This window comes from Papio anubis, chromosome 20 (assembly GCF_008728515.1).
Source record: "Papio anubis isolate 15944 chromosome 20, Panubis1.0, whole genome shotgun sequence".
In the NCBI taxonomy this organism is placed as follows: Eukaryota; Metazoa; Chordata; class Mammalia; order Primates; family Cercopithecidae; genus Papio; species Papio anubis.
Window position 1 is genome coordinate 42315854 of NC_044995.1, and position 14866 is coordinate 42330719.

The following is a 14866-nucleotide window of genomic DNA, read 5'->3' on the forward strand; positions in this document are numbered from 1 at the left end:
CAGCACCTCGGGAGGCCGAGGCAGGTGGATCGTGAGGTAAAGAGATCAAGACCATCCTGGCCAACATGGTGGAAACCCCATCTCTACTAAAAATACAAAAATTAGCTGGGCATGGTGGTATGCACCTGTAGTCCCAGCTACTTGGGAGGCTGAGGCAGAATTGCTTGAATCCGGGAGGTGGAAGTTGCAGTGAGCCGAGATTGTGCCACTGCACTCCAGCCTGGCGACAGAGGGAGACTCTGTCTCAAACCAAACCAAACCAAACCAAACCAAAACAGGAGAAAACACGTTCTTTTTTTTTCCTTTCTTTTTTTTGCTGGTGGGTAATCATCCTATAATCCCTAGCACTTTGGGAGGCCCAGGGTGAGCAGAGGCCAGCCTGGGTAACATGGTGAAACCCCATCTCTACAGAAAAAATACAAAAATTAGCCAGGTGTGGTGGCTCACGCCTGTAATCCCAGCACTTTGGGAGACTGAGATGGGCAGATCACCTGAAGTCAGGGGTTTGAGACCAGCCTGGCCAACATGGTGAAACCCTGTCTCTACTAAAAACACAAAAATTAGCCAGGTGTGGTGATGCACACCTGTAGTCCCAGCTACTCGAGAGGCTGAGGCAGGAGAATCGCTTGAACCTGGGAGGCGGAGGTTGCGGTGGGCCAAGATCACACCACTGCACTCCAGCCTGGGCAACAAGAGCAAAACTAAACACACACACACACACAAAGTAGCCAGGCACAGTGGTGCGTCTGTGCTCACAGCTTCTTGAGAGGCTGAGGTGGGAGCATGGCTTGAGCCTGGGGTGGTTGAGACTGCATTGAGCCAAGATTGCAGCAATGCGCTCCAGCCTGGGCAACAGAGTGAAACTCCATCTCAAAAAAAAAAAAAAAAAAAAAAAAAAGAAATTAGAGACTATCTTTCATGAATATAGATGCAAAAATCTTTAAAAAATATTAGTAAATCATATCCAACAGCACATTAAAAGCACTATACACCATGACTAGTGAGATTTATCTCAGGAACGCAAGGTTGCTTCAACAAAAGGAAATTTAAAAATGTAATTCTTCACATTAGTACAAAAGACAAAAAATCCCACAGAATCACCTCAACTAATGCAGGAAAGGCATTTGATGAAACTCAACACTTTTCCTTGATAAAAATTAAGAAAACTGGCCAGGCGTGGTGGCTCATGCCTGTAATCCCAGCACTTTGGGAGGCCGAGGCAGGTGGATCATGAGGTCAGGAGTTGGAGAACAGCCTGACCAAGCTGGTGAAACCCCGTCTCTACTAAAAATACAAAAAAATTAGCCAGGTGTGGTGGGCACTTATAATCCCAGCTACTTGGGAGGCTGAAGCAGAAAATTGCTTGAACCCTGGAGGTGGAGGTTGCAGTGAGCCAAGATCATGCCACTGCACTCTGAAGCCTGGTGACAGAGCGAGACTCTGTCTCAAAAAAATAAAAAAATTAAAAATTAAGAGAACTAGAACTAGAAGGGAGTTTATTCAACAAGACAAAATGCACTTACAAAAACACAGCTAACACTGTTCACAGTGAATGCTCACCGGGCGCTGTGGCTCAAGCCTGTAATCCCAGCAGCACTTTGGGAGCCGAGATGGGCGGATCACGAGGTCAGGAGATCGCAGACCATCCTATCACGGTGAAATTGGTTTTTATTAAAAATACAGTTAGCTGGCGAGGTGGCAGGCGCTTAACTCAGTTATTGAGGCTGAGGCAGGAGGATTATGTAACTTGGGAGGCGGAGCTTGCAGTGAAGCTGAGATCCGGTTACTGTACTCCAGCCTGGGCGGCAGAGCAAGACTCGTCTCAAAAACAGCCAGTGAATGCCTGCACTATCCCTAAGATCAGGAAGAAGAGAGGTCTGATTTCTCTTTTGTTTTTCAACATTCTACAGGAAATTCTTTTCTTTTCTTTTCTTTTTGAAATGAAGTTTTGCTCTTGTCACCCAGGCTGGAGTGCAATGGCACCATCTCCACTCACTGCAACCTCCGCCTCCCAGGTTCAAGTGATTCTCCTGCCTCAGCCTCCTGAGTAGCTGGGATTACAGGTGCCCACCACCACGCCTGGCTAATTTTTGTATTTTTGTGAGAGAGACAGGGTTTCATCAGGCTGGTCAGGCTGGTCTGAACTCTCCTGACCTCAGGTGATCCACCACCACCCACCTCGGCCTCCCAAAATGATGGGATTACAGGCATAAGCCACCGCACCCAGCCTCTACAGGAAATTCTAGCCAGAGCAATCACACAAGAAAGTAAAATAAAAGGTTTCCCAATTAGAATAGAACAAATAAAAGTATATTTATAGGTGATATTTGATATATAGAAAATTTTGAAGAATCTACAAGAAAACTAGTAGAGCTTGTAATAAATTCTGTAAAGTTGCACAGTACAACATCAAGAGATGAAAATTAGTTTTGTATCTATACACCAGCAATGAACAATCAGAAAAGGAAACTGAGAATGTGATCCCTTTTACAAAAGCATCCAAATAAGTTACATGGGAATAACTTTACTCCAAGAGGTAAAGTATTTGTAAACTGAAAATTTCAAAACATTACTGAAAGAATTTAAAGAAGACCTAAATAGAGAGATATTGTATATTCACACATAGGAAGACTCAGTATTATAAAGATACCAATATAACCCAAAGATTCAACTAAATCTCTACCACAAGTCCAACAGTCTTCTTCTTCTTTTTTTTTTTGCACAGAATAAGTGAAGAATGCCTGGTATCAGTAGTATTTCACAATGTAGTATGGGAGGCTTTGAATAATTTGATAAGATATGAGAAATAGTAACAAATACATAGTTGAAGAAGAAAAAAATATACAATAAGCCCAGGCATGGTGCGTGGTGGCTCACGCCTGTAGTCCCACTTCAGGAGTGCAAGGCGGGCAGATTGCTTGAGCCCAGGAGTTCCAGACCAGCCTGGGCAACATGGTTAGACCCTGTCTCTACAAAATAATAATAATAATGATAATAATAATAATAATACAAAAATTAGCTGGGCGTGGTGGTGTGCCCGTGTCCCAGCTACTCGGGAGGCTGAGATGGGAGGATGGCTTGAGCCTGGAGAGGTCGAGACTGCAGTGAGCCGTGCTCCCACCACTGCATTCCAGCCTGGGCAACAGAGCCAGACCCTGCCTCAAAGGAAAAAAAAAAGAAAAGAAAAAAGAAAGAAAGAAAAGAAAAAAAAATGGCAATATTTACAGAAAGTATCGATACATTGAAAACGCAGAGGAATCAACAATTAGAATTTAGCAAGGTCAGATAAATAAAAAGGAATAAGAGAAAATAAAGTTCTAAAGACGTGATCGAATGGAGGAAGCAGGCCATTTTGTGGATTGGCAGGTTATCAACTGGAGAGAATCCTGAAAGGGGTCCAGGAACGTGGGGAAAGTTTTTAATGAGCATCCTGAGGGGCGAGTCCATCCCCCGACGTTTCGCCCTCCCGGTCCATTCTGTCACGGAAGCCAACCGGTGGGTCTGGTCCCACATCCAGCCCCGCCCCCGGACATGGGCCCCGCCCACAGCCCCGCCCACAGCCCTGATTTAACCCCCACCTTGTCCCGTGGGCCCATTTCTCTCTGCCGACCCACGCACTGAGCCGACCCCTTGATACCTCCGCACCCACGCGGAGGGAAACTAGAATCCTAAAGAGTTCCATCCTGTCCAACTGCCCACGCAACGAGGCACGCCCCTCCCAATGCTCCGGCGGAAGTGACGTTAGCGGCGCGCCAGTTGTCTCTTTTAGTCGCTGGCGCCTATTGCCTCAGAGCCACCTTTTTCTTTGTGTCGTCTGGTTGTTCACTACTTTGGTGAGGCTTGTGTAGACTAGTGGGTTGGGCGTTGTTTCGCGGGGTGGCAGAGGTCACAATCGACCCAGGGTAATCGAGGATCCTCCTTCGAGAGGCCCGGACCACTCCACTTGCGTCCGCGGAGCCGCGGAGCCATCGGGCGAGGCCACGTCGGAGAGGCCATTCGGACGTTCGGTCCCCTAGAGGACCCGGGTGGGAAGTGCAGTATGGGCGCGTCCGAGGGATGTTTTCCGCCATGCGTTCCCGTCTTCAAAAGTGTCCAAGGACTCTGAGGCCTAAAACATAAGTCTCCAAGGCAACCTTTGTGAATTGTTTTTCAGAGGGGAAAGAATTTTGCTGTTCGCGTTCGATTGACTCCGTCCCCAAGATCCTGCAGCCCCACGGACCTGGCAACTCCACCGTGTTCGGGTGAGCACTGGGAGAAAGTTGGTTCAAGCAGGCAGGTGCTTCCTTTTTTATGCAAACGAGTGTTTCCTGTGAGATTTTGGCATTTTGCCTTTGCGAAACCTGTATATTTTTTATGGACACTTTACGTTCAGGTAGAAAGGTGCTTTCTTAGCTGTCTAGGGTGTGCGTATTTCTGCATGTGCATATAAACGTTTGTAGACCGCGAGTCTTTCTACTAAAGAAAGCTAAGAATACTCAGCTATTCTTTTCATTTGAAGTTCCTAGCTCTGTACGTCTCCAAAGAGCTTCATAACCAGGCTTCCTGGAAGAAAGGGTGGAGGGTTTACACACAAATACTACAATAATCGAATTTACCGTTAACAGGATGACTGTACTAAGTGTATTTTTTCTGCATTTTTTTTTCGAAAAAACTGAAACCTATGGGTATGTTGACCATCCAGTACGACGAATAAGTGTCCATTGTAGCTGCACCTGTATTTAGCGTTTTGTGTAGTTGCTGTCTCGTAAATACATTTTATGGTGAACTGTTTGAGAGTAAATGGGAAATTCATTGCAGAGATGAAGCTCGACATTTCTTTCTTTTTTTTTCTTTTTCCGAGAGGGAGTCTCGCTCTGTTGCCCAGGCTGGAGTGCAGTGGCGCCATCTCACCCCACTGCAACCTCCGCCTCCCGGGTTCAAGCGATTCTCCTGCCTCAGCCTCCCGAGTAGCTGGGATTACAGGTGCGTGCCACAATGCCCGGCTAATTTTTTGTATTTTAGTAGGGATGGAGTTTTACCGTGTTAGCCAGGATGGTAAAAGCTCGACATTTAAGTACTGGGTAATACCTGACTCAATGATAAGAGTGTTGTCTTACTAAAACCGTAATTCTATTTGCATCAAGAAAATTACAAATAATATTATCTAATATTTGCTCTGTGTAATAAATGAAAATTCTCCAAATTGTTCTAAAATATAACGAAGTGTTTTTGGATCTGAGCTCTATTCAAGCTTTTTTTTTTTTGAGGCAGGGTGTTGCCCTGATGCCCAGGCTGGAGTGCAGTGGCATGATACTGGCTCACGGCAACCACCACCTACCACGCCCAAGTTGTCTTTCTGTGCCTGGTTTATTTCATTTAATGTACTGCCCTCTAGTTCTATCTATGTTGTTGAAAATGACAGAATCTCATTCTATTTTTTTTTTTTTTGAGATACAGTCTCGCTCTGTCGCCAGGCTGGTGTGCAGTGGCGCGATCTCGACTCACTGCAACCTCTGCCTCCCTGGTTCAAGCAATTCTCCTGCCTCAGCCGTTTGAGTAGCTGGGTTTTCAGGTACACGCTACCACGCCCAGCTAATTTTTGTATTTTTAGTAGAGATGGGGTTTCACCATATTGGCCAGGATGGTCTTGATCTCCTGACCTCGTGATCTGCCTGCCTCGGCCTCCCAAAATGCTGGGATTACAGGCGTGAGCCACTGCACCTGGCCAGGATCTCGTTTTTTGTCTTTTTTCTTGCCTTCCTCCCTACTCCCCCCCTCCTTTTTTTCCTTCAAGTTCAGCTTTTTATTGAACACATTTCAAAAGAGGTTTGGTCAAAAAGACCGAAGCCAGGCCAGGCGCGGTGTTTCACGCCTATAATCCCAGCACTTTGGGAGGCCGAGGTGGGTGGATCACAAGGTCAGGAGTTCCGTACCAACTTGGCCAAGATGGTGAATCCCTGTCTTTACTAAAAATACAAAAAAATTAGCCTGGTGTGGTGGCAGGCACCTGTAATCCCAGCTAGTCAGGAGGCCGAGGCAGAGAATTGCTTGAACCCAAGAGGCGGAGGTTGCAGTGAGCTGAGATCACGCCAGTACACTCCAGCCTGGGCGACAGAGTGAGACTCTGTCTCAAAAAAAGAAAAAAGACCAAAGGCCGTGTCATCATCAGACTCCTCAGATTCTTCTTTCTTTGCTTCGGCTTTCTTCTCCTCATCTGGAGCAGCAACTGTGGAGGGGGTAGGAGCTCCTGCTGGTGCAGCACCTGCTGCTGGGGGAGCAGGTCCACCAGCTCTTACATTGCAAATGAGACTCCCATGTTGACGTTGGCCAGGGCCTTTGCAAACAAGCCAGACCAAAAAGTTTCAACATTTACACCGGCTGCTTTAATGAGGCCATTGATCTTATCCTCTGTGGTGGTCACCTCGTCCTCATGCAGAATGTGGGCTGAGTAGATGCAGGCGAGCTTGGAGATGGAGGTCATGTTATGGGCCAGTATGGGGCTGGTGCTGCCGGATGCAGTGCTAGTTGCCAGATGAAGTGAGGGCCTCACTGCAACGCGGTCCTCGGGAGGACGGAGCACCTTGGCAGCAGCTGAGGAAAGTTTGAGCTCTTGTCACTGAGGCTGGATTGCAGTGATGCGATCTCAGCTCACTGCAGCCTCCACCTCCTGGGCTCAAGTGATCCTCCCACCTTAGCCTCCTGAGTAGCTGGGACTACAGCTGCTCACCACCACACCTGGCTAATTTTTGTATTTTTTGTAGAGATGGGGTTTCACAGTTGCCCAGGCTGGCCTCAAACTCCTGGGCTCAAGTAATCCACCTACCTCAGCCTCCCAGAGTGCTGGGATTACAGGTGTGAGTCACCGCACCTGGCCTGGATCTCATTGTTTTTTATGGATGAACAGTACTCCATTGTATATGTGTACCACACACATTTTCTTTATCCATTCATCTCATCTGTTGAGCTACACTTAGGCTGCTTCCAAATCCTGGCTACTGTGAATACTGCTGTAGCAAACGAGAGTGCAGATATCTCTTCAATATAGTGATTTCCTTTGTTTTTTCTTTTTCTTTTTTTTTGTTGAGACAGAGTCTTGCTCTGTCACCCAGGCTGGAGTGCGGTGGCCGGATCTCGGCTCACTGCAAGCTCCTCCTCCTTGGGTTCATGCCATTCTCCTGCCTCAGCCTCCCGAGTAGCTGGGACTACAGGCGCCCGCCACCTCGCCCGGCTAGTTTTTTGTATTTTTTAGTAGAGACGGAGTTTCACCGTGTTAGCCAGGATGGTCTCGATCTCCTGACCTCGTGATCCGCCCGTCTCGGCCTCCCAAAGTGCTGGGATTACAGGCTTGAGCCACCGCGCCCGGCCCCTTTTTTTTTTCTTAACGTTTATTTTAGGTTTGAGAGTCCATATGAAGGTTTGTTACATAGGTAAAGAAATCCAGGTATTAAGCCCAGTACCCAGTGGTTATCTTTTCTGCTCCTTTCCCTCCTTCTGCCCTCCACCCTCAAGTAGACTCCAGTGTCTATTGTTTCCTTCTTTGTATTCATAAGTTCTTATCATTTAGCTCCCACTTGTAAGTGAGAGCCTGTGGTATTTGGTTTTCTTTTCTTTTTAATGATTAATAGATGATTTATTTAAGCAAGAATAAATATAGTCATCATTGCCAGACTTAATATGAGATGTTAAATGTTCTATCCAATTTTCCTTCCTGGATAAGTTTTTCTTTCCTATCCATGTCAGTTTTGAAAACATAATACCAGAAGAAGAGAGGCCCAATTCTACATAGAGCTTCCAGGAGTGAGTTTTTAGGAGTGGGTCTGAAATTAGGATAGACATTTGCTGATCTTGCACAGGTCCAACTAATCAAGGCAGGATCTTCGACGAGCGGTGGTTAGGGTCATTGTACTGGAGCAGGTACTTCTGCTGAAACTGGACTCTTATGGCCAACTGCTTAGCTTGTGCCCTCCCGGTTTCCAGGGACATGTCATATAGTTGGCCAGGTCAAGCATCGAGGGCAGAGTGGCCAGGCGTGACGGAGTATACTTTGGGAACGACATCTTGGTGACCTAGCACACAACTGCCAGTATTTGGTTTTCTGTACCTGCCTTAGTTTGCTAAGTATAATAGCCTCCAGCTCTCTCTATGTTTTCACCAAAGACGTGATCTTCTTGTTCTTTTTCATGGCTGCATGGTATTCGATGGTGTATGTGTACCACATTTTCTTTATCTGGTCTGTCATTGAGGGGCATTTATGTTGATCCCATGTCTTTGCTCTTGTGAATAGCACTGCATTGAACTTTTGTGTGTCTGTGTCTTTATGGTAGAATGATCTATTTATTTATTCATTTTTTGAGACAGAGTCTCACTCCGTCTCCCAGGCTGGAGTGCAGTGGCGCAATCTCAGCTCACTGCAACCTCCGCCTCCCGGGTTCAAGTGATTCTCCTGCCTCAGCCTCCCAAGTAGCTGGGATTACGGGCGTTTGCCACCGTGCCCAGTTAATTTTTGTATTTTTAGTGGAGACGAGGGTTTCACCATGCTGGCCAGGCTGGCTGGTCTTGAACTCCTGACCCGTGGTCTGCCCACCTTGGCCTCCCAAAGTGCTGGGATTACAGGCATGAGCCACCTCGCCTGGCCAGAGCACTTTATTTTAAAGATAGCCTTTTCCTTTTGGATAAGAAAGTAATATGCGAGATCCTTTGTTTTACTGCTGCTACATCTGAAGATAGATTTTAGTTTTAACCGCAAGCCACTTGTTTTCAAAAAGAAAGTCAGTGTCTTGTTCAGTTTCATCCTGAATAAGCATACTCAAATATATTTTCAGAAGTATAGTGTTCTTTCTTTCTTTCTTTCTTTTCTTTCTCCCTGCCCCCGCCCCAACCCTGTTTTTGAGACAGATTCTTCCTCTCTTGCCCAGGCTGGAGTGCAGTGATGCCATTTCAGTTCACTGCACCTTCCGCCTCCTGGGTTCAAGTGATTCTCATGCCTCAGCCTCTGAAGTAGCTGGGATTACAGGCATGCACCACCACGCCTGGCTAATTTTTGTATTTTTTGTAGAGATGGGGTTTCGTCATGTTGGCCAGGGTAGTCTTGAACTCCTGGCCTCAAGTGATCTGCCCACCTTGGCCTCCCAAAGTGCTGGGATTGCAAGCTTGAACTACTACTGCGGCTGGCCAGTAGTGTAGCATTTTGGTTTATGTTTTATGTGTGAAACATTTTATATGAGTGTTGTTTAATTCTTGTATATTCTATTTCTTTTTTAAAAATAAAAATCCTGTTTATTCAGTGAATCACTTCAGCCTGTGACAGTAATTTTGAATCCAGTTCTATCAGTCATCAAATTGTATAGTCCATCTACGAATTTGATAAGCATGCTGTGTGTTATCTAATTGCCTTAGCTGAAACCTACAGTACAATTTTTTTTTTTTTTGGCTATAGAGTCGTGCTCTGTTGCCCTGGCTAGAGTGCAGTGGCACGATCTCGGCTCACTGCAACCTCTGCCTAGGGAAGAGTGTATATTTCCACATTCAGTCAAAAGGCAAAATTCATTTCCTTGCAGCTATAGGACTTGTTGCTGGCTGTTGCTGGAAGCTGTGCTCAGCTCCTAGAAACTACCTGCAGGTTTTGTGGTTTTTTTTTTTTGAGACGGAGTTTCACTCTTGTTGCTCAGTCTGGAGTGCAATGGCATGACCTTCGCTCATCGCAACCTCCGCCTCCCGGGTTCAAGTGATTCTTTTGCCTCAGCCTCCCGAGTAGCTGGGATTACAGGCATTCGCCGCCATGCCTAGCTAATTTTTTATTTTGTTTTGTTTTGAGACGGAGTTTTGCTCTTGTCACCCAGGCTGAAGTGCAGTGGTGTGATCTTGGCTCACTGCAATCTCTGCCTCCTGGGTTCAAGCAATTCTCCTGCCTTAGCTTCCCGAGTAGCTGGGATTACAGGCACCTGCCACCATGCCTGGTTAATTTTTTGTGTTTTTAGTAGAGACAGGCTTTCGCCTTGTTGGGCAGGCTGGTCTCGAACTCCTCACCTCAGGTGATCCGCCCACGTTGGCCTCCCAAAGTGCTGGGATTACAGGCGAGAGCCACCGCACCTGGGCTCCCTTCCATCTTATAATGCAACATGATAAAGCTTAACATGTTCCATTAAAAGATAAATGCTTAAAGAATACAGCCCTTTGTTCCACAGCAGATAGTGATGGTGAATTTGGAGCTGAGATGGATAAATTGGTAACTGGCATGTTCACTGTTTTGCCTAGTCAGCATCCACATGTGCCCGTCTACACACACTTTGATTCTCTTATAATGATTAAGTCTGCATTTCCACTTAACAAGATTGAAGGGAGAATTTCTCACCCCTAAGTGAGAAGGTGCACAGCCCCTCATCACAGGTCATTATTAATTTTTTTTTTTTTGGAATGGATTCTCACTCTTTCACCCAGACTGGAGTGCAGTGGTGCGATCTCAGCTCTCTGCAACCTCCGCCTCCCAGGTTCAAGTGATTCTCCTGCCCCAGCTTCCCGAGTAGCTGAGTGAAGGGATGGCCTGCCCCTCCACACCTGTGGGCGTTTCTCGTTAGGTGGAACGAGAGATTTGAGAAAAGAAATGAGACACAGAGACAAAGTATAGAGAAAGAAAAAGTGGGCCCAGGGGACTTGCGCTCAGCATACAGAGGACCCACACTGGCACCGGTCTCTGAGTTCCCTTAATTATCTTTACCATCTTAAAGATAAGGGAGTGGCAGGACAATAGGATCATTTTAGGGAGAAAATTAGCAGTAAGACATATGGACGAAGATCTCTGTGACATGAATAAGTTCAAAGGAAAATGCTGTGCCTTGATATGCATATGTAAACATCTCCACAAACCTCTTAGCATTGCGCCAGCAAGTCCCGCCAGCAAGTCCCACCTTATGGGTCCTTATGGGTCCCACCTTAAGGCGGTTTTCTCCTATCTCAGTAAACAGAGCATACAATCGGGTCTCACACCGAGATGTTCCATTGCCCGGGCACGGGCAGGATTTTTAACCAGCAAGCTGCCTTCAGGCACTTGTTTAACAAAGACACATCCTGCACAGCCCAAAATCCATTAAACCTTGAGTCACCACAGCACATGTCTCTTGCAAGGACAAGGTTGGGGGTAGGGTCACAGATTAACAGCATCTCAAATACAGAACAAAATGGAGTCTCTTATGTCTACTACTTTCTGCATAGACACCGTAACAGGCTGATCTCTCTTTCTTTTCCCCACACTGAGATTAAAGGCGTGTGCCACCATGCCCAGCTAATTTTTGTATTTTTAGTAGACACAGTGTTTCGTCATGTTGGCCAGGCTGGTCTCGAACTCCTGACCTTAGGTGATGTGCCAGCCTTGGCCTTCCAAAGTGCTGGGATTACAGGTGTGAGCCACCACGCCTGAAGCCATGTTAATTTCTACTGAAATTTTGTCATATTCTCCTTGAATATTCTGTTACCTGAAGACTAAATTTTAAATTTAGGCTGGGTGCGGTGGCTTATGCCTGTAATTCCAGCACTTTGGGAGGCTGAGGTGGGCTGATCACGAGTTAAGGAGATCGAGACCATCCTGGCTAACACGGTGAAACCCTGTCTCTACTAAAAATACAAAAAAAAAATTAGCTGGGTGTGGTGGCGGGCGCCTGTAGTCCCAGCTACCCAGGAGGCTGAGGCAGGAGAATGGCGGGAACCTGGGAGGCGGAGCTTGCAGTGAACCAAGATCTCGCCACTGCACTCCAGCCTTGGCAACAGAGAGAGACTGAGTCTCCAAAAAAAAAAAAAAAAATTTATATATATATATATAAATTTAACCTTTAGGAACATATATAAGATAGAAAAGAGAAGTGAATGGTTGGTTTATATAAATACATGCTTAGAAACTAACATGTATACATAAAAATCAAAGAGAAAACTCGGGGCTGGATGTGGTGGCTCATGCCTGTAATCCCAGCACTTTCGGAGGCCGAGACTTTTGGATCACTTGAAGTCAGGGGTTTGAGACCAGTCTGGCCTACATGGTGAAACCCTGTCTCTACTGAAAATACAAAAATTAGTTGGGCGTGGTGGTGGGCACCTGTAATCCCAGCTACTTTGGAGGGTGAGGCAGGAGAATTGCTTGAATCTGGGAGGTGGAGGTTGCAGTGAGCTGAGATTGCGCCACTGTACTCCTGCTTGGGCAACAGAGAGAGATTCCGTCTCAAAAAAGCAAAAACACAAAACCTGCCGAACTGCTGAAGTTCTTGTCTGTCGTTGATCTTGAAGTTATAGTTGATATCCATGGTTTTACTTTTTCAGTGAACATTTTTTGTATTTTCCTTGCCCTCATCCAGAAACTCAGCAGCTCTGGGTTCTGTACCTAATGGAGTGACTCAAATCTTCATTGTGAGAGGATCTTGGTCCTCCATGTTCCTGCCTTTTTTCTATTGTAATTTTTTGTTAATCTTTCTAAGTGGTATAGAAGTGCTAGGAGGTTCTAGATGTCTTCCTTTTCGCCTCAGTTGTATAGCAGTACCCCAGTTTCCCTTTGGTAATTGAGATTAATCCCTTCAGTTAATAGATTATTCCCTCTCACCTCCTTATTTTTCTTTTTCTTCTTGGTTTAATGGATATGAAACTCATAAGGGCCAGATGTTCATCTCACTTTCCAATGTGTTGGGACCAAACAGTTGCCCCTTGGGAAGCATTCCCCATTATGGACTCAGATCTCCAAATTACACTGCTCTACATTGCTGGGATTGGAAGCAAAATTTTTGTCATGGAGCTAATTCTGCCTTCACCCGTCAATTCCTGAGCCTGTTTGTTCTGACTGGTGAGATAGCAGCATCTAATGATCTCTGATTCAGAGCATACACTGTGTCTTGTGAAACAGAATCCTATTCTTTCAGAGGTTGTCTCCCAGTTGGCCCTGTATTTGAATTTTCAGTAAGCCATTTCACCTTTCATTTAGACTAGCCGCTTCTGAGTGATGGGGTGTGTGGATGAGACCAGTTGATGATAGGGACATGTTCCCACTGTTGCACTTCCTTTGCAGTGAAATGGGTTCCTTGATGAAAGACAGTATTGTGTGAATGCTGTGACTACAGTGAAAGCATTTTGTGAGTGCATGGATGGTGCATTGTATAGGCAGAAGCCTAGTGGATTTGCCTCTCGCCTATACAAATCTGTCTCTATACAAATCCTATATGGATTTGCCTCTCTACTTAGTAGTTAGGCTTCTGGCAAATCCATATCCAGAACATGAGTCTGTTCCAGTGAGGATGAATCTTAGTCACCTTCATGATAGGAGTGGTCCAGTGTAATCATCTTGCCACCAGATGGCTCCCCTGGTCACTCTAGAAATTAATGCCCTTGGTTCAAGACTAACCTGGGCAACATGGTGAAACCCCATCTCTACAAAAACAAAAAATCAAACCATGCTCCCCAAAAGCCCCCCAAATTAGCCAGGCTTGGTGATATACACCTGTAGTCCCATCTACTCTGGAGCATGAGGCAGAAAGATTGCTTGAGCCCAGGAGATTGAGGCTGTAGTGAGCTGTGATCTTGCCACTGCACTCCGGCCTGGGTGACAGAGTGAGACCCTGTCCCCCTCCCCCCAAAAGAAAAGAAAAAAGAAATTAATGCCCTTATATATTCAGTTTTGGTTTTTGCTTTTAGCAGATTAAGCACCTAGCAGTAGCGTTAGCTGCATCAGCTTTGGTCAATGGAAGTCCATACTGTTGAGCCATAGTAGCCTTTATCCCTGTTTTTATGGCCATCTTATTCAAGGGCCTATGGAGCAAACATTGGGGTGGCAGGGGAAAGCAATTGACTTCTATATAGAGTATCATTTTGTCCAGCTGATTATTAAGAGTCTTATTTCTAGTGGATTGCCTTTGCTGGACATTTACGTGGGACACAAATATCTTCACAGCCCATGTCCTTTAAGAGAGATCTATCCATGTATGTATTTCTAGACTTACCAGTCTTGTTCCATATACATCCTTGGCCATTCAGTGAAACCATTAGCAACTGCTCACGGATCATTGTTTACGTGTCCTTCTGGCCGTGTCCTCCAGACCCAGATAGTCAAATATACTGTGAGAAGTTCTGCCACTGGGATGCCATTCTTATCTGAAAGATACTACAGTCTTTTGGCATCATTGTTCAGCTGAGCTGTTGTGTTTGCGCTCCCACTTTTGGATGGTGCTAGCATATTGTGCAGACACATCTGTAAACAAGCCTTGTCTCAGATAGGCATAAGAAATACCTCAGGAAGCCACAGGCATGGATTGAGGGAAATGAGGCAGTGCGAATGGAGCTTGTGTTGAGTCTTTGCCATTTGTTGATGCAGTTTACTTGTACTCGCTGCAACTTCTAGAGCTCAGTGTCTTCTGTGCCATTTCCATTTGTTGAAAGATTGCTGCTGTATTTGCCCCAGACTTGGGGTTTTGTGGGTCAGACAACCTCAAGTTCATGGTAGATAGCTCAGGCCACTTGGTCATTTGATGTACCATGTACAACTTATATGTTGAACCCAGTGGTAATTATTTACTCAAAAGGAGACTAGTTTCCTGCAGAAGAAGGAATATATTTATTCTGAACTACTGCTGTGATTTTCCTACTGGTGCTTGCTAGAGGCTTCCAGCAACTATTATTTACTATGGATACTTTGAGTATCATTGTATCTGGTGGATTATTTTGACCAAGTGATTACAAATCTTGTACTGCAGCCTGAGCTTGGTGCACTGCAATCACTTGGTGTTCACTCACTTGTAAGCATTATGACCAACTCTGTAGATGGGTTGAAGCACATTGAAATGTGGTATATGCTGTCTAAAGAATTTTATTTTATTTACTTTTATTTTTTTAGACGGAGTCTTGCTCTGTCGCCCAGGCTGGA

The 14866-nt window shown here is 45.6% G+C and overlaps 1 protein-coding gene and 2 pseudogenes across 2 annotated transcripts in view; 1 reads left to right on the plus strand and 2 right to left on the minus strand.

Annotated features, from left to right (window-relative positions):
• The first annotated feature begins 3612 nt into the window (after positions 1-3612).
• The window catches only part of ZNF560 (zinc finger protein 560), a 34838-nt gene continuing 23584 nt past the window's right edge, over positions 3613-14866 (plus strand). Inside the window, exons 1-2 of one of the 2 annotated variants that reach the window (XM_003914834.5) lie at positions 3613-3833; positions 4154-4241. The gene's annotated coding sequence lies outside the window, so the exon portion shown is untranslated. Of the gene's footprint in view, positions 3834-4153; positions 4273-14866 lie in introns of those variants that run through there. The other variant, XM_031659956.1, reaches the window with a different exon arrangement.
• Positions 4476-6460, minus strand: LOC101014267 (annotated as a pseudogene).
• On the minus strand, positions 7649-8036 carry LOC101007651 (annotated as a pseudogene).